Below are 25326 nucleotides of genomic sequence, written 5' to 3'. Positions count from 1 at the left end.
CGGCTATGTCTTCTGAGGCTTTATGGAGATTGGACAGGTTTACCAAGCTCTTTCCTATTCACTTCAGTGATGCTCCTTCAGAGGACCCCCAGGTGTATCTTGACAACTGTCATGAGGTTCTACGAAACATGGGTATAGTGGAGACCAATAGGGTCGATTTTGCTGCATTTCAGATGACTGGTTCCACCAAGAAGTGGTGGAGAGATTACTTGTTGACCAGACCAGCTGGGTCGCCTGCTCTTACTTGGGACCAGTTCTCACAGCTCTTCATAGAGAAGTTTCTGCCTATCACATTGAGAGATGAGCGTCACCGTCAGTTTGAGCGTCTCCAGCAGGGCAGTATGACTGTTACTCAGTATGAGACCCGTTTTGTGGATTTGGCCCGTCATGCTATTCTTCTGCTTCCCACCGAGAGAGAGAGAGAGAGAGAGAGAGTGAGGAGGCTTATGGATGGACTTGCTCAGCCTATCAGATTGCAGATGGCTAAGGAGACTGGGAGTAAGATTTCTTTTCAGGCGGCTGCTAATGTCACCAGACGAGTCAAAATGGTTCTTACTCAGGGAGGTCAGGGGTCTGACAAGAGACCTCGTCATTCCTGTGAGTTCAGCGGTGCCTCATCTAGAGGCAGGAGTACTTTTGGTAGAGGCCATCCTCCCAGGCCGTTTCATTCAGCGCTCCAGGCATCCCACGGTTCCTCAGGTGGTCGTGGCCCTCAGATGCATTATTCCGACCAGCTAGCCTACAGTGCACCACCAGCTCCTATTAGTGCACCTCCACTCCAGAGTTATCAGGGTGGTTATTCAGGTCGACAGGGTCAGTTCTAGGGTCAGCAGTCACAGCAGCCGAGGTTATGTTATACTTGTGGTGATCCGAGGAACATTGCTAGATTTTTCCCTCGAGCAACGGGCAGCTCACAGCATTAGAGTTCTCGTGCCATGGTTCTGGCACCAGTTGCTGCACCACCTGCTCAGCCAGCCAGAAACAAGGGTCAGGCAGCTAGAGGTAGAGGCCAGACTATTAGAGGTGGAGGCCATGCCATTAGAGGTGGAGACCAGCCAGTTATAGGCCATCCCAGGGACGTAGTTCAGGGTGGTGGGGCCCAGTCCCGATGTTAAGCTTTCCCAGCCAGGCCTGAGGCTGAGTCATCTAACGCTGTTATCACAGGTACTATTTCAGTTTGCAGTAGAGATGCTTCAGTTCTATTTGATCCGGAATCTACTTACTCCTATGTGTCATCCTATTTTGCTTCTTATTTGGTTGTGCCCCGTGATTCTTTGAGTGCTCCTGTGTATGTGTCCACACCAGTGGGAGATGCTATTGTTGTAGATCGTGTTTATCATTCATGTGTGGTCACCATTGGGAGTCTTGAGACTCGTGTAGATTTTCTACTTCTCGACATGGTTGATTTTGATGTCATACTGGGTATGGATTGGTTGTCACCTTATCATGCTATATTAGATTGTCATGCCATTATGGTGACCTTAACCTTGTAGGGGTTGCCTCGATTAGAGTGGAGAGGAAATCTTGGCCATTCTGCCAGTAGGGTTATCTCTTATGTGAAGGCTCGGCATATGGTCGATAAGGGGTGTCTAGCTTATTTGGCTTACGTCTGCAATTCTAGTGCGGAGGTTCCTTTCATGGATTCAATGCCGGTTGTTCGTGAGTTTCCATAGGTGTTTCCTGTAGACCTGGCGAGGATGCCACCCGACAGGATATTGATTTCTGCATTGATTTGGCTCCGGGCACTCAGCCCATTTCTATTCCGCCATACCGCATGGCCCCGCCAGAGTTGAAAGAATTGAAGGAGCAGTTGCAAGATTTGCTTGATAAGGGCTTCATTAGACCTAGTGTCTCGCTTTGGGGTGCACCTCTATTATTTGTGGAAAAAAAAAGATGGATCGATGAGGATGTGTATAGATTATCGGCAGTTGAACAAAGTCACTATCAAAAACAAGTACTCATTGCCAAGGATTGGTGATTTATTTGATCAGCTTCAGGGTGCCCAGGTGTTTTCGAAGATTGATTTGAGATCTGGCTACCATCAGTTGAGGATTAGAGCATCTGATGTCCCTAAGACAGCTTTTCGGACTCGATACGGGCATTTCAAGTTTCTAGTGATGTCATTTGGGCTGACAAATGCCCCAACAGCATTTATGGATTTGATTAATCGGGTGTTCAAACCCTACTTGGATTCCTTTGTGGTTGTGTTTATTGATTATATCTTAGTCTACTCCCACAGTCGAGAGGAGCATGAGCAGCACCTTTGGATCATTCTTCAGACTCTGAAAGACAGCCAGTTATATGGTAAGTTCTCAAAATGCGAGTTTTGGTTGAGTTCAGTTGCTTTCTTGGGTCATATTGTATCAGCAGAGGGTATTCAGGTGGATCCTAAGAAGATTGAGGTAGTTCAGAACTGGCCTAGACCCACATCAGCTACAGAGATCCGTAGTTTCCTGGGTTTGGCGGGCTATTACCGTCGATTTGTGAAGGGGTTTTCATCCATAGCAGCCCCGTTGACCAGATTGACCCAGAAGGGTGCCCCGTTTAAGTGGTCAGACGAGTGTGAAGTGAGCTTTCAGAAGCTCAAGACAACTTTGACTACGGTACCAGTATTGGTGTTACCCACAGGTTCAGGATCTTATACAGTATATTGTGACACATATCGTATTGGTCTGGGTGCGGTATTGATGCAGGGTGGCAAGGTTATTGCATATGCTTCGCGGCAGCTAAAGGTTCACGAGAAGAATTACCCTGTTCATGATCTAGAACTGGCAGCCATTGTTCACGCGCTGAAGATTTGGAGGCATTATCTTTACCGCGTTCCATGTGAGGTATTCACTAATCATCGAAGCTTGCAGTATTTGTTCAAGCAGAAGGAACTCAATTTGAGGCAGAGAAGGTGGTTGGAGCTATTGAAAGACTATGATATCACCATATTATATCATCCCGAGAAGGCCAATATGGTGGCCGATGCTTTGAGTAGAAAGTCAGTCAGTATGGGTAGCCTTGCATATATTCCAGTCAGTGAGAGACTGCTTGCATTGGATGTTCAGGCCTTGGCCAACCAGTTCGTGAGATTGGATGTTTCTGAGCCCAGCCGTGTCCTAGCTTGTACAGTTGCTCGGTCTTCTTTGTTTGAGCGCATCAGAGATCGGCAGGATGACGATCCTCATTTACTTGTCCTTAGAGACACAGTGTGACACGGTGGTGCCAAGCAGGTTACTGTTGGAGATGACAGAGTTTTGAGGATGCAGGGTCATATTTATGTGCCTAATGTAGATGGACTTCGTGAGTTGATCCTTGAGGAATCCCACAGTTCCCGGTATTCTATTCATCCGGGTGCCGCCAAGATGTATCAGGACTTGAGGCAACATTATTGGTGGAGGTGAATGAAGAAGGACATAGTTGCCTATGTAGCTCGGTGCCTAAATTGCCAGCAGGTAAAGTGTGAGCATCAGAGACCTCGTGGTTTACTTCAGAGGTTAGATATTCCTGAGTAGAAGTGGGAGCGTATCACTATGGATTTTGTTGTTGGACTCCCATGGACTCAGAGGAAGTTCGATGCAGTTTGGGTCATTGTGGATAGGCTGATCAAGTCAGCGCACTTCATTCCTGTGGCAGTTACCTATTCATCAGAGCGGTTAGCATAGATTTATATTCGAGAGATCGTCCGTCTTCACGGGTGCCCGTGTCTATTATTTCTGATCGAGGTACGCAGTTTACCTCGTACTTTTGGAGGGCAGTACAGCGTGAGTTAGGTACGCGGGTTGAGTTGAGCATAACATTTCATCCTCAGACGGACGGGCAGTCCGAGCGCACTATTCAGATCTTGGAGGATATGCTCTGCGCATGTGTTATAGACTTCGGAGGATCATGGGATCAGTTCTTGCCCCTTGCAGAGTTCGCCTACAATAACAGCTACCAGTCGAGCATTCAGATGGCTCCCTATGAGGCATTATATGGTAGGCGGTGTCGGTCGCCAGTTGGGTGGTTCGAGCCGGGAGAGGCTCGGTTGTTAGGCACAGACTTAGTACAGGATGCCTTGGATAAGGTCAAGATTATTCAGGATCGACTTCGCACAGCTCAGTCCAGGCAGAAGAGTTATGCCGACCGTAGAGTTCGTGATGTTGCATTCATGGTCGGAGAGAGTGTGTTACTTTGGTTATCACCCATGAAGGGTGTAATGAGGTTCGGAAAGAAGGGCAAGTTGAGCCTTAGGTATATCGGACCTTTTGAGATTCTAGAGAGAGTGGGAGAGGTGGCTTACAGGCTTGCGTTTCTACCTAGTTTAGCAACTGTTCATCCGGTATTCCATGTGTCCATGCTTCAAAAGTATGACGGTGATCCGTCCCATGTATTAGATTTCAGCTCTGTCTAGTTGGAAAAGGATTTGACTTACGAGGAGGAGCCGGTGGCAATTCTAGCCCGGCAAGTTTGCCAGTTGAGATCAAAGAGTTACCCTTCAGTTCGAGTGCAGTGGAGAGGTCAGCCTATTAAGGCAGCTACTTGGGAGTCCGAGTCCGATATGCGGAGTAGATATCCCCACCTATTCACCAGCCCAGGTACTTTTCTATGTCCGTTCGAGGACTAACGGTTGTTTTAGAGGTGGAGAATGTGATGACCCAAAAGGTCATTTTATGTTTTAGAACTCGAATCTACGCTCTTAAGCCTTAAAAATCTCATTTTTATCCTCCTCGATTTACGTGCTCAGTCCGGGCAGGTTTCTGGAAAGCTTTTATGTTGAAAACTAATGAAAATAAGAATTTTTGCCTTAAAAGTTGATTTTAGTTGACTTCGGTCAACATTTTTGGTAAACGGACCTGGATCTGTGCTTTGACGGTCCCAGTGGGTCCGTATTGAATTATGGGACTTGGGCGTATGTCCGGAATCAAATTCGGAGGTCCCTAGCTTGAGTTATGAATTTTTGATGAAAATTAAAAGTCTGGAAATTATTTATTTTTAAGAATTGATTGATATTTGGCATTGTTAGTATCGGGTCCGTATTTTGGTTCTGGAGCTCGGTACAGGTTCATTATGATATTTAAGACTTGTCTGTGAAATTTGGTGAGAAACGGAGTTGATTTGACGTGATTCGAACGTCCAGTTGAGAAGATAGGAATTTTAAAGTGTTCTTGAGAATTTTATTAGATTTGGTGCTAAATTCGTAGTTTTAGGTGTTATTTTAGCGATTTGATCACGCGAGCAAGTTCGTATGATATTTTTAGACTTGTGTGCATGTTTGGTTTGGAGCCCCGAGGGCTCGGGTGAGTTTCGGGTAGGCCACGGGATGTTTTGGACTTAGAAAATCTGGTATTTTGCTGCAGCAGGTGTTCTGGCATCTGGCATGTCCTTCTTCGCATTCGCGAAGGTACTCTCGCGAATGCGAAGAATAAACTGGGCAGCTGAAGTTTTTTTTTTCGCGAACGCGAAGGCTTGGTCGCGAACGAGAAGCGATGGGGGTGTTACCCTTCGCGAACGCGACAAACTCCTCGCCAATGCGTAGTGTTAGGCACACCTGGGGGAGAGTCGATCGTTCCTTCATCACGAACGCGAGCAATGTCTCGCGAACGCGAAGGCCAGGGGGTAGCCTACGCGAACACGAACTCTGTCTCGCAAATGTGAAGGCTTGGCAGCCTATACGCTTCGCAAACACGATAGTGCTCTCGCGAACGCGATGAACACTGTCGCCCAGCACTTAACAGAATCCAAAAATGGGATTTAGCCAAAAATTTATTTTTCTCAAAAATCAAACGATGAGAGACGATTTTTCAAGAGCTATTTCTTCCCCAAATTGTTGGTAAGTGATTCTAAACCATTTTCTTTCAATTACCCATTACATTTCTTGAATTATCAACCTAAAATCTAGAGTTTTCATGGTAGAATTAGGGGTTAGGGTAGAAATTAGGAATTTCGAAAATTTGGGGATTTAGACCTCAATTTGAGGTCGGATTCCAAAACCAATTATATATTCGGGTTCGGGGGTGAATGGATAAATGGATTTTGATCCGAACCTCGGGTTTTGACCAAGCGAGCCCGGGGTCGATTTTTTGACTTTTTGGAGAAACATTTGAGAAATTTAATTTATGCAATATAATTGATTCCTTTAACAATATTTGATATTATTGAGTCATTTTTTAATAGATACGAGTGGTTTGGAGGTGAATTCCAAAGGAAAAGTTGTGATTGAGAATTAAGTGTCCTTCGGAGCGAGGTAAGTGTCGTGTCTAACCCTGACTTGAGGGAATTAGGAACCTTAGATTATTTGCTAAGTGAAATTCATGTGAGCGGCGTATATGTGAGGTGACGAGTACTTATGCGCCGCCAATTTACCTGTTTTTCCATATTTCTCTGTTTTTCTTATATTGTCTCATTCCTATGCCTAATTGCTACGTGTTATACTAGTATTGTTCAATGTATCGTTCTTATCATGTTTACGGATTTTCTGGTGATAATTAAGTTTTTATTTCAAAGTTGAGACTGATATTATGGAACCAAATATTGAAGTAAGGTTTGTACTTGTTATTATATCTCTCTGTTGTTATTTATGCATTGCATTATAGTAAAGGAGAGTGTTAATGCACGAAGTGTGATGTCGTGCCATATTGTGAGTGTTAACACAAAGGGTGATGTTGTGCCATATTGTGAATGTTAATGCACGAAGGGTGATGCCGTGCCATATTGTGAGTGTTAAGGCACGAAGGGTGATGTCGTGCCATATTGTGAGTGTTAAGGCACGAATGGTGATGTCGTGCCATGATCTGAGAGTTAATGCACAAAGGGTGATGTCGTGTCGTTTCTATTAATTTTATGGTGAGATAGAGAGTAAAAGCACGAAGGGTGATGCCGTACATTTTTCCTTACTATATTCACTATTCGTGTTGATTCATGGTATATTGACTGCTCCGGTGATCATTCTGTTGTAGTTCTTTATCTTGTATTCTCCTCGGTATGTTCCCCTCCCGACATTTTCTGTTTAGTTCTTCATTTCTGTTATTTGTATATACACTGTTAAATTGTACAGGTGGATTTGTAGGTGCCTTGACTTAGCCTCGTCACTACTTCGTCGAGGTTAGGCTCGACACTTACCAGTACATGGGGTCGATTGTACTGATACTACACTCTGCACTTTCTGTGCAGATTTTGATACCGGCTCGGGTTGATCGAGATTTTCCTATTGGTCCACTGTCCGGAGACTCAAGGTAGATCTGTCAGCGTTCACAGACCTTGAAGTACCCGTCTATCTTTTCTGTTCTACTGTTTCTTTCATTCAGACAGTTGTATTTCTTTAGACTATTACTTGTAGTAAATTCTAGAATGCTTATGAATTGTGACTCCAGATCCGGGTGGTAGTAATTAATACAGTTTTATGATATTTCACACTTATTATATTTCATCTTAGTTAATTATTGTTAATTATTGAATGGGAATAAGGAATTGGTTTAATGATTCTTTAACGTTGGCTTGCCTAGCAAGTGAAATGTTAGGCGCCATCACAGTCCCGTCGGTGAGAAATTTCGGGTCGTGACACTTACCTAGCGGGTCGAGTTAGGTGCCATCACGACTAGTGATTTTTTTTTGGGTCGTGACATGAATGAATAGGGAGGCTCACATAGCCCCTACCATGACGGGCTGCAACTGGGCACGGGCATCACTATATGTGCCATACTCTCGAGGTCTCTTGGCCTCCCTCTCCTCTCGCTCCCGGACCCACCACTACAATATTTTTGTTCTTTAACCATACCTAAAAAGTGTGGCCTTAACTATCAAAAACTGTGGCCTTAAATAAAAAATCACACTTTTCGACCTAAGGCAACGTTTTTTCAGGGCTGGCCTAAACGAATGTAACATTTACCCTAAGACAACACTTTACAAGTGTCAGCTTTAGAAGCCACACTTGAAAAACGTGGCCTAAAATGTAACAAACGCCATGCTTGTAATATCCTCTATGGCAACACATTTAGGTACTACAACAACCCATCAAAGGCGTGACCAAGGCTACACTTCTCAAGTGTGGCTCCAAAAAGCAACACTTGTAAAGTATAGGTTTTGCTACCATATAGGCCACAAATTTTGCTAATCCCTATTGCCATACTTTTGCGGTCAGTGAATTATATTTTGTACATATCCTATAATCAAATTTAAGTATGAAGATCTCAAGCACCCAATGAACTAGTAGATAATAAAAGAATAATTCAAATGCATAAACTTGCAATGAACTTCAAACAAGGAGTAAACCTCGTGTAATACATCAATGAATAAAGAAAACTGTCTCAAGGGGCATCCTAGCAATTAATTAACTTTATAAAAAGCAAATGTATTATTATAGTATCAGGAATAACAAAAATCGTAATTGTCCAAAGTCTTGATGATTACGTTCCATTAGATCAAATTGTCGTTTGGCCACCATTTCCAACAAATCACCAAGACTTTCCTGCACATTTAAAATAGAATTAGTAATTAGATAGAAATCAATAGTATGCAAGTGCAAACTCAGAGCAATTTAACAAAGTTGCCCCTTGAAAATTTAAATACCAAGCACTATTCTAAGAACATATGTCTGTTATAAGTATAAGACTTGAGCCTAACCTAAACTAGTAGGGGTACGCTATAATACTCTTCTCAATATTTATCAGTTTTCTCATTAGTAGTTTTTTTTTTGTGCATTGGCATCAACACTTTCTTTTGTATTTTGCATTATCATCAACACTTTCTTTTGTACTTCTGTGAAAAATACATATCAGAAAATAGAAGGAAAAAAGAAGATACTTTCAAATTTCAATCAGTTGTGTCCATTACCGGAACACAAGTATACATTCACTCGATCATGTCCAATATAGAAAGACATATCCAAATTAACAGCTGATAGGACGATCCTATTACAGATAAAGAAAGATCCAAGAAAATAATGGGTTTGATGAGTACGACTTTATAATCCCAAATTGATGATAATCAGATTTAAGAGTAAATTACATATACATAAACTTTCATATCTTCAATGAGAATGTAAAAACAAGATACAACTCGCGAACTATGTATCATGCAATATGTAATGGATAAAAGAATCAATCAATTATTCTATCATTAACATTTACAAGTTTCAACTTACTCTTTGTTTCTACCAACTCAACCTTATCAATTTTACAATAGTTCAACATTAAAAGCTTGTTCAAAAGCACCTCCAAATAGAATAGTGTACTAAAATTCCATAACATATCTCTCAGTACCAAAGAGAATATTAGCTTCATCTTTAAATGAAAACAATGTTGGCATAGGCTAACACGTTTACATGACATCTCAATACCTAATCACATAGTAAATATATATTAAGAACTTTGTCCCTGTCATTTAAGTACTTTAATATTGGTTTCGTATTTTGATGCACATGGAAATTATTCCTTTCTAACATGTAATTGTGAATCTCATGACATGTATATGTTTGGGTTATCAATTGTACCTTTGATGTTGTACGTTCATCAAAATCCATATGGAGCAGACCCCTAGCCAATTTTGAGATTAATAATTCTCTGAAAACCTTGTCCTCCTACAAATAGCCACAAGACATTAACTCTATAACTGACAAAATAAACTAGACAGGAAAATCTTATAAATAAATATTCGAAAGACAATCAAAACCACCACAAAGAAAACAGTAGAGATGAAAATGTTAGGACCTCATATAGCAAATCCAAGTGAAACTACTATGCAATCCTGTAAAGGACAGCTGGAAACAAATTTGTATCGATAAGACAATAGCATACCCCTTCCGCTCCATTTCTACTTCCTTTGTTTGACCAGAACTTAAATTGTCAAGGTATAATAACTGAGTTTGCACTAATTAGTTGAAATGTCTACTCAAAAATTCTAAAAGACAATAAAATATTATGTATAATGGTGCAATTGATTTCTTGTGATCTGTTTAGTAAAGGACAATAAACATGATTAAGCATGTGCAAATACATAAACCTGCACCTGCACCTAACTAAACGTTTTTGCATGCTAATTAAGACAGAACTTTATGGTGTGCTTTATATAAAATTCACCTTCAAAACTCCAGTATATCCTCCAGAAATGCTCTCTTCAATAACATCGAGGCAGGCTGTATATGTATAATGTGCATGCCTGGAGAAGTCTTCAAAACATGTTGTCTAGTAGTTTCTAGGATAGCAGATGACTCATGTATAGGTTCAATCTTATCTATCCTTTGAAGTCTATTAGTACGAGCTTTACGTCCTTTTGCGATATGTAATGCCTGGATAGAAGAAATTACTAAGAGGTCTTAAGAAGATACGACATCATAGATAATAGCCAACTCCCTCCCTACAACAGAAGTATTGATCTTGGATGATTGTCACATGGTAATAACTAGTTTTTAGTACAAGTATAGGTGAAAAGGAAAAAATACAACACCCGATTCTTCTTGCATTTAGATAATCTTTTAACTACGAAAAAATGTCAATCAGTTCAAACATTAATAAATATTACCGTAAGAAGCTATGTAAGAATGGGCTATCTTTTTTGCCAACTTCAACAGAACAAAATCGGCTTCGACCCATTGAATTTGTTATGTAAGAATTGGGGATAAAGCAAGATCTCGGACAAGCAACAACAATCTAAAGAAGCAAGACATTTTTACCTCCACAACTAAATAATTCCAACCTTCAGTTCAGGTAGACCTAGTTCAGCTCTACATGATGCAATTCGAGCACTGCACCACTAGAATAAACCAATGATATAAACATGTCAGCTTAAAAACTGAAGGCTACAATAGTGTAAAACCATGAAGTTGAGCAGTACAATTTACGAAAATAACAAACCATACCCTATTCTAAGAACCTACCACTGGCAAATCCTTGAACAGTAGCAACAAAAGGATTCTTTCTATCTAGAATAACCAACATTAGAACAAATAATTTATTGATAATTTATCTATGTCAGTATTTAAACACCAAAGAACATCTATAGATTCTCAAAAATATGACCAAAGACTTAGGGACGAAAACAAATTAGCAACCTACTTAAATAGTTCAACTCCTACAGTCACAAGCATGATATGGAGAACAGAGTTTTAAATGATTCTTAAAATCTGGAGAAAAATTGTGAGCTTGCAACAGCAAGCCTTAACTTTTGGCAAAGAAAAAGAGAAACTCACTAAGGTAGAGAACAAACTACAAGAGGAAGAAAAGGAGTGAGCAAAATCAAAGTAGTGGAAGTGGGTATTGAAGTATTAGTGGTAATATTAGCAATTACAGAGCAAATTACATGGATGAGTGATCTGCGAGTAAGTCTCTGGGTATTGGACGACAATGGAGATACTATCAAGGTGGGTGGGAAGAACCAAAACCCTAATTCAAGCCTTAATCGAAGAATTCAAATAATCAAAACCCTAAACTGGAAACAACTAAAAATAAAGGGCCAGGAGGTTACCATTTCAAGACTTAATCAAAATAAAGGGCCAGGAGGTTACCATTTCAAGACTTAATCAACCATTAATGTGGAAGCAGCGATAACAGCAGCAACAGAGGTGGTGGAAGATGCGGCAGTAAAAATGGAAATTTCTTCAGCACCATCAATTCGATGGAGGTGTGGGATAAAAAATGGGCAAATATTTCCTGTACTATCCTTTTTCGTTTTAGCTTGCTTTTGGCCGTAAATTTTCAAATTTATTCTGAAAAATTTGATTTGGGTGTCAAGTTTGGTTTGAATATGAAAATGTTTTTGAATATCTGTTTTGGGTGAATTTTGGTTTGAAAAAATATAAAATATGACTTATACCCGTAAGTTATAAAAACTATCACAAATACCCAACAGTACCATTATCAATAACATTTATTATATTATCGCAAACCATAGTGCTTAACATAAATAAATTTGATACAAAATCATCCATTTTATAATGAACTACATGATACACTATCAGATGACAGAGAAGACGAAGCAACATCGTTACAAAATAATAAATTGTGGGCTCTTTTATAAAATACTAAATTTTGGAGTAATTTTTAAAAAATATAATAGTGATATTTTGGCCCAAAACCAGCTATTGAGCTGGTTTTGGGATTTGAGATTTGGCCAAAATGTAGGCAAACTCTATGGCCAAACATGTGTTTGCCAAATAAAGTCCAAATTTATTTTGGCAAAATCTATGATCAAACGGGTCCTTAAAAAATAGGAGAAATATTTCTTTCTTTTTTTTAAATTCCCTCCCAAATATTTCATTAGGAACAATAATGGAGGGAAACTTCTAATGAAAATTTTTATTGGAAAAGTTTAGAGCACCCTTATAAAGGGTTGCTTTTATGATTAAGAAACGAGACGCTCTAAAAGCGTTGTAATATAGGTGAGTATGTGTTGCCAAATGTTATTTGAGTTACAGCACTTAAAATGTGTTGTCTATATATTCAAAGAGAATTGTTAACAAGTGTGATCTAAACTTCGTAGCCAAAAGTGACTAACAAAGGCCACCCCTTTATAAGTGTTCTCATAAACGTTATTGACAACGCTTTCCGAACATTGGCTAAAGTTAGTGTGGCCTTAGGCCAAATTTGTTGTAGTGCACATGCCCTCCAATCTCCTAGCGATCTCCACTACCTGCTGGTATAGGATGTCCATCTCCTACTCTTGGGCCATGCTGAATTTGATATCACGGTTGAGCCCCTCGATAAATCGACAAACTCGCTCTCTGGCAGTAGCAACCAAGGCTGGTGCATGCCTGGACAAGTCACTGAACCGGACTGCATACTCTGATACGATCATAAAACCCTGGCGCAACTACTCAAACACTGCGCGCCATGCATCCCTAAAACTCTGGGGAACAAACTCCCTCATAAACATCTTTAAGAGTTGTTCCCAGGTGAGTAAAGCTGCCTCGGCCGGACTACCCAACTCATATGCTCGCCACCACTGATAAGCCGCTCTCATAAGTTGGAACTTAGTGAAAGCAACCCTACTCAACTCCACAATACCCATAGTATGAAGGATACGGTGGCACTCCTCAAGAAAACCCTGGGCATCCTCTGAAGCCAAACCGCTAAAGGTAGGAGGGTGGTACTTCTTGTACCTATCGAGCCTGAGTTGCTCACTCTCAAAAGTTGTTGCCCTAACCCCGGGCTGAACAGGGGCAACGGACTGCACTAGTATGACCTCTGGGACCTGATCAACCTAGACCCGCTGCTCTGGGGAGCGAGCGACGGGAGTCTGTGCTCCTCTCCCGGCCTGAGATGTGGCAGGAGCAAGTGGAATCAACCCTTCCTGAGTTAAATTGTCGAACATGCTCAGAAATTGGGCGAGAGTCTCTTGAAGTGTAGGGGTAGTAACAGGAGTCACAGATGCCTGCTCCCCAACTGGAGCTACTGGTGGCTCCTCTGTAGCAGCTCTGGCCGGTGCTCTAGTTGCACCACGTGCCCGTCATCGGCCTCTGTCCCGGCCTCTCGCGGCTCTAGCAGGGGGCGCGTGTGTCTCATCATCAGATCCAGTTGTGCGTGTCTTCACCATCTGTGCGAGAATAGAAAGCATAGATTTAGAATTTCGAAATCAACAAGTTCGCATGATAAAGAATCAAAAACGTGAAACTTTTCCTAACAATTTCATAGCCTCCTGAAGATAAGTATAGACGTCTCTGTACCGATCCGCAAGACTCTACTAAACTTGCTTATGACGCATAATACCAATGAACCTAGAGCTCTGATGTCAACTTGTCATTACCCCAATTTTTCTCTGTAGGATATCGTGACGGCGCCTAGTCTCTAAGACTAGGTAAGCCTAACAAACATGCGGAATAACTGAAATAATAATTTAAAGTCTCAAAACTTCAATAACTATATAAGATAAAATCTGCAACTCAATATGTACAACTCCCAAAAACTCGGTGAAATATAAGTCACAAGCTATATGAAGTGATACTGAATATCTCTACACAATAGTATCTAAATAAGGACAAGAAAATAAAATAATGTAGGTGGAGGAGGGCTCCGAGGCCTGCGCATGCTGACAGGTGTACCTTGAAATCTCTACGCACAGACTCTACTCACTGACGCTCGGACTGATAGGAAGTATCTGGATATGCAAAAAAAGATGTGCAGAAACGTAGCATAAGTACACCACAACGGTACCTAGTAAGTGCCAAGCCTAACCTCGGTAGAGTAGTGACGAGGCCAGATCAAGGTCGTACTAGAATAAATAAAAGACTGAACAAGTATAAGGCAGTGTAATAATGATAGTAATGAAATTTAAACAACAAATAGCATATCAAGGTTAGTTACACGGAAGTAAAACAAATAGTGTAACACGGAGAAAACAATTAATAATATGTTAAGCAAACAACAGCCAAAGACAAGTGCAAAAATGAAGAAATGCCAACAAGAGTCACTACGGAGGTATCGCCTCGTAGTCTCAAATCACAATATTTCCTTATATCACCGCGGAAGCCTTTACATTTAATTTTAAAAATTATTTTTTCGAAATAGCATCCCGCATTTTAACCCACCTTATCACACGGCATCACTTCTAGTAGTTCCCCTGCTAGCCACACGTATCAAGCCCACCTTATCTCACTCGATGTATTTCAACCCCAAAACATTATACCACCGCATGCGTATCAATATCAGAACGTATCACAAAATCGCACCTCAAGTGCCCAATATCAGAACTTGCAAGAGAAACCAAACGATAACAGTATTTTCACAGTAAAGAGCTCATGGCTCAACCACAATGTACACAAGAGTCTCAACAATAACAAACAAAATGAACAACTCAACGGAATAGTATTTCACAACTTAACACTTTGCCCAAAATGTGAATCATGGCCTTTCTATCTCGATACCAATTTCAATAACAAGATATTCCACGATTTAACAACTTCAAGTAAGAAGTTCAACGATTAAATAATGAATACGGAATAAGAAAACAAGAACTTCAATTAAACATGTAGGGCAATTAACATATAAGAGAATAAGAGAAGTAGACATGTAAAAATAGACTAGAAATGATGACTATAACATATTAAGGCAACTCAATTTTGTCATGAAAGGAATCTACATAGCTAAAACCGGTAATTTCCATATTTAGACAGTGTACACGGCTTTCGCATTTTACAATTATCACAACCAATGCAAATCCTAAGGGGTAACCCCCTCCCCTCCTCCCCCACAATGTTAGGCAAGTAACTTACCTCAAATCACGCTAACTCAATCCACTAGTAGGCCGTTCCTTCGATTTTCTAACTCTGAACGGCTCGAATCTAGCAAAAATAACTTCATACTATAAATATAAACTATAGAAAACTAATTCGAATAATAAAATTACGATCTTTGCAAGGAAATAAAAACTCAACTCAAAAATTCAATTCAGGCCCTCGTCTCGGAACCTGACCAAAATTAAAAAATCCAAACACCCATTTGATAATGAGTCCAACCATACAAGAATTACTCAATTCTGACCTCAAATCGCCTTTCAAAACTCAAAATATTGGTCTAGGAAGTGTCTATCATTTTGCCCCAAATTTTTAACTCAAATCCCTAATTAGATAATAAAAACAACAATAGATTTGTGTAATTTAACCAAAACCAAATTAGGAATTCTTACCCCAATAATCTCTCTGAAAATCTCCTGAAAATTCGCCTCACACCGAGCTCTAAGTCCAAATTATGAAATATGAGATAGAACCCTCGTTTTGCAATTTAAGTCTGCTGCTCAGTGATTCCTTCTTCGCGAACGTGGAAAATGCCTCGAAATCGTGAAGCACAAAAACGTTGTTGCCCAATTTTCCTCTTACGCAAACGCGAGAATTCACTCGCGAACGCGATGACAAAATCTCCCAAGCTTCGCGATCGCGAAGTCACACTCGCGAACATGTAGACCAACCGTATGAGGTCTCCCCAGCCTGTCTTTTCTCTTCGCGAACGCGGCTCCCTGTCCGCGATCGCAGTGCACAAACTCCTGACCCTTCGCGAACGCGTGGCCTTCTTAGCGAACACGAAGGGTAAATCTCCAGCAATCCTTGAAGATTCTATGCAAACGCAGGAACACCTTCGCGAACGCGTAGAAGGAAACCAGACTTGTAGAGAAACTAGAACTTCAGCAATCCTCAATGTTCCAAAATGCGCCGAACATGGTCCAAATTACACCCGAGGCCCCCGGGACCTCAACCAAACAGACCAACAAGTCCTAAAGCATTATACGAACACGCTCGAAGTGTCAAGTCACACCAAACAATACTAGAATCATAAATCGCACATCGATTCAAGTATAAGGAATTTATGAACTTCCGAATTCCAAAACTAATATTGATTCATACCAAAACAATTTCGATTGATTTCAAATTTTGCATACCAGTCATAAAAGATATTACGGACCTATTCCAACTTTCGAAATTGGATTTCGACCCCGATATCAATAAAGTCAATTCCCAATCAAACTTTCCAACCTTCCAAACCTTCAACTTTCCAACTTTCGCCAATTCATGCGAAAACCACCTACGAACCTCCAAATCAACATCCGGATACGCTCCTAAGTCCAAAATCACCATACGGAACTATTAGAACCGTCAAAACTCCATTCCAGAGTAGTATTCACAAAAGTCAAACTACGGTCAACTCTAACAACTTAGGACTTCAACTTAGGGACTATGTATCCCATTTCACTCCGAAACTCACCCGAAATCAAAATCAAAACCAAACACCCCGGCAAGTCACATAATCACAATGTAGCATAGAGGAGGCAATAAATAGGGGATCAGGGCTAAAACACTCCAAACGACCGGCCAAGTCGTTACATGTATCAATCTTTATAGGTAGTGATAAATTTAAGTTGAATGTTATGGTGCCTCCACGATCGTCAAATCATGAGTTTGCGTCTTCTTGAACTGAGTATTATTGATTTTCTCATATGGATTTATTTATTCATTTTTGTGTTTGATTATTTGATTGTATAGCCAACAATTGAATACTCTTTACGGATCTTGAATTGAACTTAAAAATTTGAATTCTTGATTGCAATATAATTGAATATGACAAGTTTTGACCCTGGGCATGGGGAAATGAATTCGCAATTAGGCTAGAGAAATATCTAATTGTCTTGCTTAATTATTTTGGAAGAGTTATTAATGTATTTTATGAATTCTAGTTTCTTAGGCATAAACTGAAGCGGAAAACCTCACCAAATCTGTCAAACCAAACTGATTAAAAATTCAATTAGATTTGGTTTGATTTGATTTGGTATTGAGTAAAAAAATTCAAACCAAACCGGTATATAAATATATATTTTTTATATATACTTTTAAGACTTTATATTTAAAAAAAAATTTTAAAAATATCTAGAAATATTTGTGACTCTCTCATGAGATGTAGTATTTAATAAAAATACGAAGTGCATCCATTTTTATTTACTTTAACTAATGGTTTGTGTCATTACTTTCTTATCAAGTGTTATTGAAATGCGTCAATCTCTTTGTTCTTTCATATTCACATGTCAAGATAGATTAGACTCTTATATCTTTTTCAAATTTGAAGTGATATTTTATCAGTAATTTTAAAATTAAATAGAACTTATCATTATATAAGTTTCATATTAATTTTTGTGTTTAATTATTAAATTTGATTAACCTTGAAAGCGTACATCAACGAAAATTTATTTTTAAATGATTAAGAAAATAATTATCACGTGTTACTAAAAAAATTAAGAATATTTTAATAGATCATATGTTTGTCAGTTTTTCAGTTTTTGCTAAACATATATTCACTTATATTAACAAAGTAAGATTGTAATAACATTCATTTAACAAAAGAACCCGAAAAAATCGACAAAATCAAACTAATCCAAACCTATATAGTTGATTTGATTTGGTTCTGATAAAATCCGAACCAACCCGATTCATGTACAACCCTTAGATTAACCTGAATAGACAAGAAAGGACCGAAACATTCTCACGAGCAATATTAACCTTGTCAATTAATAAATTAGATAAATCAAGTAGTCAATTTATAAAGTGGATAACTTCAACATGATTACTTGATAGCTGACCCATATTAAGTAGGCGTTTGGACATGAATTCCAAAAATATTTTTTAAATTTGGAATTTCACTAAAATTTGAATTGAAGATGAAATTGTGTTTGGTTATAATTTTTGCAATATATTTGGATATCTTTTTTTCAACATATTTTGCAACTAAACACTAGCAACCTTCCCATTTTCAATTGAAAAACTGGTGAACCAGTTTTTCAAATTTAAAAATGCATTTTTAAGTGAGATTGGAAAAATTGAAAGATTCTGATAACCAAACATTATTTTTAAAAAAAAAAATTTAAAAAAAAGGAATTTTTTTTATGTCCAAACAGGCTCTAAGTTAAAAAATTACATCTGACCAAACTGCCGTTCATAAGTTATGCTCAATTAAAGTGCTTATCTTTGCCTTCGGCTCTCATATTTTTCATACTTCATAGTGATGAGTTCCACTTCATTGTTCATTTCCAGGTAGTGAGTTTTCTGATGAAAAGTTCCTCACGAATTTCGATTAAAAACACGAATTTTCTTTCACTTCATCTGCACAGGTGCCTAATAAATCAAATTTACACCAATAGCTTGTTGGGAACAGTTTTTTAAAAGCCATGGGCATAAGGCGAGACGTTTTACATATGACTCAGCGAGGCGTAAGGCGGGGCACGGGGCGTAAGCCCTATATGTATTTAATTTTTAATATTTTATAAAATAATATAATGACAGTAAATATTTATAAACATGTAAAATTACATAAAAATTGAAGAAAATTATAAATATGTGAAATATATATATGTGCTCCACAAAAAACTAGTTAAAATAAATTACATAAATATTGAAGAAAACTATAAATATGTGAAATATATATGCTCCATCCCCACAAAAAACTAGTCAAACAATCTATTATACGCTACTTACAAGCAATGTTTTAAAAGGCGGGGGCGTGAGGCGAGGCGTTTTACTTGATATGGGGCGATGCGTAAGCCTGGAGGGGGAAGACCCATGGATCTTTAAAAATTTTAATTTATAAATTAATAAAATAACATAATAACACAAAAAATATAAAATATAAATTAAAAGTTAAAAATTAAAACAAAATTAAAATAACTCATAGAAAAAAATATATAGTATGATTCTTAAGTATAACTAATGCATACAAATCACGTATAATGTCTTTAACTTTCAAATAATTAAAAACTTACAATTTCTTTTAAAAAAAAGATCAAACTCCATATTTTACCTTCCTAAAAGTAAATAAATAATAAAATCTTATTAGTACGATAATTAAAATATTACTCCTTCATGAATAAATACAAATTAATTTAAGATATCAAATTAATAAAAGTGTATAACAAGGAGGGACAAATGAACTAAGACACGACCAATAATAAGTGAAGATATAAATTCGTAATACTATGCCTCATTATTAGAGTTATGCTCAATCTTCATATTTCTATCGATGAATATAACTTTTATCATTAATTTGTTAAAGAATTTTGAAGTTCAACGATATTAATTAGGAAATTCGACACGTGATTTGCGTTAGAACTGTTAGGCGAGCCCTGAGCGTTGGACATTAGGCGTGTTTAGGGCGCACGGTCAGGCGCTTGGGGCGTAAGCCTCACAGAACTAAGCCCCATACATGAGCCCTAGGGAGTTTTGCAAGTGCCCCGCCCAGGGGCGAGCCCCGGACGAGTCCCAGAAATGCCTTTTAAAACACTGGTTGGGAAAGGGCTAAATATACCCTTCTATTTTCATATATTCTCTGCATTTAACCTCCGTTATACTATCGAGCCAAATTTATCCCTATCGTTATACTATCTGGCCAAATTTACCCCTACAATCAGCAAACTTTTAAAAATACCTCTTGATCTGTTAAGTAATCCAAAATCTTTCAAATTCCTTTTATTTAAATCATTTGTTGTTCTTATTGGTCCACTATTTTAATTTCAAAAATTACTATTGATGTGAATGTTAAAGTTACTAGACTATACAAATTATTCATAATATTTTTATTACCCGTGCACCCATTTCTCTTTTAGAAAAGTTACCTAATTTAGATTTTTCAATTTACTATACTTGTTTATTCGTTTGTATTTTTCTCTTATTTGTTTTCTCTTATTCAGAAAGGAGGTAAATGATAATTATTTCTCCCTTTCAAAAATAGTAGACCAAGAAGAATAACAAGTGATTTAAATAAAAGAAATTTGGGAGATTTTGGATTATTTAACAGATCAAATGGTATTTTTAAAAGTTTGCTAATTGTAGGAGTAAATTTGGCCCGATAATATAATGGTAGGGGTAAATTTACCCCGATAGTACAACGGAGGTTAAATTTAGACAATATATGAAAGTAGAGAAATATATTTGTCCCTTTTTCCTAGCTTGTTTGGCCAACCTTTTAAAATCAACTTATTTTGAGAAGTGTTTTTTCCCATACATATTTTTTAAGTACTTTTGGTGAAAAATAGTTTGTGTTTGACTGATTAATTTGAAAAGCACTTTTGAGCAGGAATTAGTGTCTGGCCAAGCTTTTAAAAGAAATTCTAAGTGTATTTTTTCTCAAAAATTCTTTTCAAAAAAGTTTCTTTGAGGAAAAATTATTTTTTTCTCCAATATTGTTTTTACTTCTACTTAAAAATATTTTTTTCCTTTTAGAAGTTTGATCAAACACTTCAACTTTGAAAAAGAAAAGTACTTTTGGCCTTAGAAAAACTCAGACAAAAACGCTATTAAGTCACTGCAACATCAATAATACCAAAGTTAGTTAATATCAAAATCATATAAATATGCCCAACGTCAGAGCTTATACCAAGAAAAGGAAAAGAGAAGCTCGTGGTAGGCCAATATTTTCGCAGCAATGCTGAAAGTAATCTTCACTTTTTCTTGGTGGATATGAAGATACAACATAATAATCTATATATGATCTAGCATTGTGAAAGGACCTATGTAAGAAAAATGGGATATATATATATATATATATATATATATATATATATATATATATATATATATATATATATATATATATATATATATATATATATATATATATATATATATATATATATATATATATATATATATATATATATATATATATAATAGTCCATAAACGGAAGTCCAATTATAAGTGTGATAATTGGTTATTGGGTCATACACTTTATATACTTGGTGGGTCTAGTACGGCGGTTAGTGTAGCTCGTAATGGGAGGGTCAATTAGGGTTTCAACTGTTAAATTCAGGTCTTTCGCAGGGCTTTGTTACCATCCCCGAGGAGGACGTTTTGGTTGATCTTGTTGATGCGGTGAGGTTGCTGCAGGATGCCTTCACCCGAACGGGTGTCATCGGACCTGCTTCCGGTGCAAGTGCTTCCACTCGGAATCCTCGTCCGGAGAACAAGCAACAAACAAGGCGATGTTCCTCTACGGCCGAGGGTAAAAATTAAAAGGCGAAGAGCGTCGCGCACGAGTCAGCCGCGTACATTATAGTGATCGATGATTATGGAGAAGCCAGTGATGAGGGGGCTTCTCTACATAGAAAACGATGACCTTCATCAGCTCAACAGAATGCTCAATCTGTTGAGCTAGTTACACCAACTGAAAATGACGTCCAGGCGCTCTGGGGGGAGTGTGATATAGTGAAAGATGCCAACTCTCGCTTCCGAGTCCCAGTCATTATTCCCGGTACCGTGAGGCTGGATACCGTGTCTCTTCCGTCTTCGGTTGATGAGCAATCAATAACTAGCACTGGTTTTGCCGCAGTTGCTTCTCAACCTACAACGCCATCAGCTTCATCTCCTTCTTCGCCAACCTTTCCTTCACCACCGGCAACTGCTACATCATCTCTACCGGTCGCAGACGTCCGAGAGGAGGATGTCATCTCTGTCGGTCGTAGACGTCCGAGAGGAGGATGTCCCTCATCCCAGTCCCCAGTTCATGGGAATTCGGGGCATAACTATTCGGTCCCCTCCGCAGATCCTCAGAGGAGGAGGAGCGTCTCCCTCTCGGTTTCTACCGAATGCCATATGTTGTGCCGGCCAGTGGAACTTACCAATTATCTAAAGCCTCTGGCTTCACAGAAGGATAGGAATAAAATACAGTCTCTCTCGGGAGAGTGTATGGTGAATAATACCATGCACAACACAATGGCGATACAATCTTTGTTCTCTCTGTTGTTCCTTCTATCTTTGATATGACAGGATTTTTAATTTGTACTTTTGTTTTGCAGGCTAACTTCCTTGCTTTTGAGGGTCTTTACAGGCTGATCCTTGATAAAGAAAAACTCACATCCGAGCAGGATCAACTGTTGGCCGAGTGAGATCAAATTGTTGCTCGCCTTCCTGTACTAGAGGCACAAGTTGCCGAAACCGTTGAGTTGGAGGCTCGGTTTCAGCAAAGCGAGCAAGAGGTGATGACCCTCTTGCTACAACTATCTGTGACTATACTACTGTACCAAAACATTAAAGGATGCAATAAAAGTATGAGAAAATTACATGCTCGCATTGTAAACTAAATATTCCCAAAGCAACTTGCTCATTCCGTATACTAACAGGGTATATAGTTGTATGGGGTCGTTCCAATAATTGCCTATAACTATAAAAACTATTACATAATACACATAATCTATGTCCATCGGCACAAAAAAATTTCAGCACTGCAAATTATGTTCATATAAATAATTTCAGAATAGAATTCATTTAAAAATGCAGCTAAAACAACCAAAAATATATATAATCTATATATGATCTAGCATTGCGAAAGGACCTTATGCATTTCACTTTTCAACCCTTCAAAATAAATTTGGCATACTGTTTTTTTTTTGTGTATATAGCTTGTTTTTCTCAATCGAAGCAACTTGAAATTTTATAAAACACAAAAGCCAAGAGGTGACAAACATTACATATAAGATCGAAGTTGCTTAAAAATGATATAGATTCACTGGCTTAGCTTCCACATACTTTCTGACACTCCACAGTGCGAAATCTTCATTGTCTTGTCTTAATTCTTTCTCAAATGATTTGCTTCTTTGATAATGTAAGGCAAGTAAGAGTCAAAAGCAAGGTCCTTATGCTTCTTGTGAAAAGTAAGCTCAAAACACCTCCCCTTATTAGATCTTACGCCTTTAGAATCTAACCAAACCCACTTGAATTTATTCCCATCGTAAACATCTTTCACCTTCTCTTTATGATCCAATGTGACTTTGAAATTCTTCTTCTCCTCAGGTTTACTCACTTTTCGGAATACATCTTGTTGCCCAAATAGATTTCAGCAGCTTTATAAATTTCATTGTAGTCATGACCATCTAATTCGTCAAACACCATTGTCACCTGATTTGAGAAGGCTGAGATTTTCTTAAGTGCTTTGTAGAGTTGGACTCCTTTTCTGATAATCGTGGCTGTTAAAATGATCCCATGCAAAGTCACATGCACTACCATTGCTAGTGTCTGTTGTGTATTCAAGATTTTGCTATTGCTAGTGTTTCTGAGAAAGTGGCGGAAGCAAGATTTTGGTAATGTGATTAGTGGGAATTGAACAAGTAACTTTACCACTAAGCTATGCTTTTAAGTTGTGTAAACAAAATTCAAAATATAATATTTAAAAGTATAAACGAATTTTTACCTTATATATTCAGCGTAATTTTCCAACCCCTTTCGCCTCTAAATCCGCCCGTGCCCTCGGCCCTTGGGTATTCAAGATTTTGCTATTGGCTGTAGTGTCTGGGCATATTGTGTGAGATAGTAATAAGCATTAAATTGATTCTTGGTTTTTCTTTCTTTGCAAGTTGGGTTTTTGTTCTTATCTAGCTCAAAGCCATATATAGTTACATTTCTTTTGGATTAGAACAAAGAACAAGTTGATACAAGTCAGTCAACTTCTTGATTAGATTTGTTCTTTTTGTCAATTTTCATTTTGTGTGGATATCCCATAGTTACTAAACGCGTCTTTACTCTAGTCCACTAAATTCTACTCCTTCTGTCCCGATTTATGATAATAGTCGGTTCTAATAAAAAAATCATTTTACTTTTAATGTGATGATATTATAGACATAAAATTTTATATTAGTTTGTTTTGTACCATAAATTTTAAAAGTCTCAATTTTATTTTTAAACTTTATGTCAGCTAAACACTATCAAATAAATTGAAAATGAGGGAGTAATTTATTTGTTAGAGTGTTGTCTACAGCTACAAATAAGAGTCATTCTTTTTCTTGTCATTATGTAGAAAAGTGTGTATAGTTGTGCATTAAAATAGTAGTGTAGATGCACATGAAAAATATTCTATAGCAATGACATGACATGACATGTGTAAGATCATAAAATTTAAAAATTACTTTTATACTATGTTTACATATATTTAGTTAAGTCCACAACAATCGAAAATTTATTTTAAAATACTTTTCAACTTTGTGCCTTATAAAACTAAAATACGAGGAAACCGAGGGAGGGAATAGTAGCTAAATTGATTATGTTGACTTTGAACAGGAGACCCAATCGTACTCTTATATATGACTCACTTACAGTTTACGTCCTCATATTTGATATTTCTCATCTCCAGGAAATGCAGAAGTGACTTTTGTTCCGTCTAACAAGTTTGATGCAAGTTGCAAGTTGCAAGTCAGTCAACTTCTTTTCAATTAATTGCACATTTTGTCCAATTTTCGTTTTCTGTCTATATCGTATAGCCACTAAGCTCGTCTAATTGTTTCATTAAACGTATGCAACAGGCATGCGTTAAAGGAATTTTATCATTAAAAAATATATTTTAAAGTATAACATGACATGCCAAATGAATATTATTTATTTGCTAAGTCAAAATATAATATTAAAGTCACTTTGTTATCCAAAACAAAATAAAATATACTCCTAAGTTGAGTGACAATCCACTCTTTCGAAACTATGTATTATCACTTTGAGAATAATAAATATAAATTGGGCCACATATTTGAGTCCTCCTCTTTGGGCCTGCTGCCATACCCCAACACTTCTTCTCGAAAAAAGGAAATTTTACATGCTATAGCTAAATAATGCACCATATTTATTATAAACCAAAATACTTTAAAAATATTATTATTTATAGCCACTTTTTATATTTTATAGCAAAGTACAAATATATACATACAACTAATCCCTCAACTTTTCCCTCAACCCTCTCTCTTTTCTCCCTTAACTCTCTCTCTCTCTCTTTCTCTCTCCTTACTCTTTCTAAAACCTTAACGCTGCCCTCGCTCTCTTCCCTTCTCTCATTTCCACCATCAGATCTAGCTCTCTCTCTCTCTCTCTCTCTCTCTCTCTCTCTCTCTCTCTCTCTCTCTCTCTCTCTCTCTATAATGACCCA

General features: G+C 38.0%; 2 long non-coding RNA genes across 7 annotated transcripts; both read right to left on the bottom strand.

The window, feature by feature from the left end:
* Nucleotides 1-8183: 8183 nt before the first annotated feature.
* Nucleotides 8184-11638, bottom strand: LOC107814066 (uncharacterized). 6 transcript variants are annotated; one of them, XR_012698799.1, is made up of 5 exons: nt 11260-11638; nt 10634-10713; nt 10041-10266; nt 9455-9541; nt 8184-8431 (listed from the first exon to the last, which is right to left on the bottom strand). It is a non-coding gene; the product is annotated as an uncharacterized LOC107814066 (long non-coding RNA). The 6 variants fall into 6 exon arrangements; XR_012698800.1 differs by having other exon boundaries at nt 11465-11637; XR_012698798.1 differs by having other exon boundaries at nt 10041-10249; nt 11260-11636.
* An 11105-nt stretch (nt 11639-22743) lies between these two features.
* Nucleotides 22744-23769, bottom strand: LOC142169156 (uncharacterized). The gene is made up of 2 exons (XR_012698904.1): nt 23611-23769; nt 22744-23472 (listed from the first exon to the last, which is right to left on the bottom strand). It is a non-coding gene; the product is annotated as an uncharacterized LOC142169156 (long non-coding RNA).
* Nucleotides 23770-25326: the final 1557 nt, after the last annotated feature.

Source organism: Nicotiana tabacum, chromosome 14 (genome assembly GCF_000715075.1).
Source record: "Nicotiana tabacum cultivar K326 chromosome 14, ASM71507v2, whole genome shotgun sequence".
NCBI lineage: Eukaryota > Viridiplantae > Streptophyta > Magnoliopsida > Solanales > Solanaceae > Nicotiana > Nicotiana tabacum.
The sequence above is the reverse complement of the archived record's forward strand: the minus strand, read 5'-3'. Positions and strand labels throughout refer to the sequence as shown.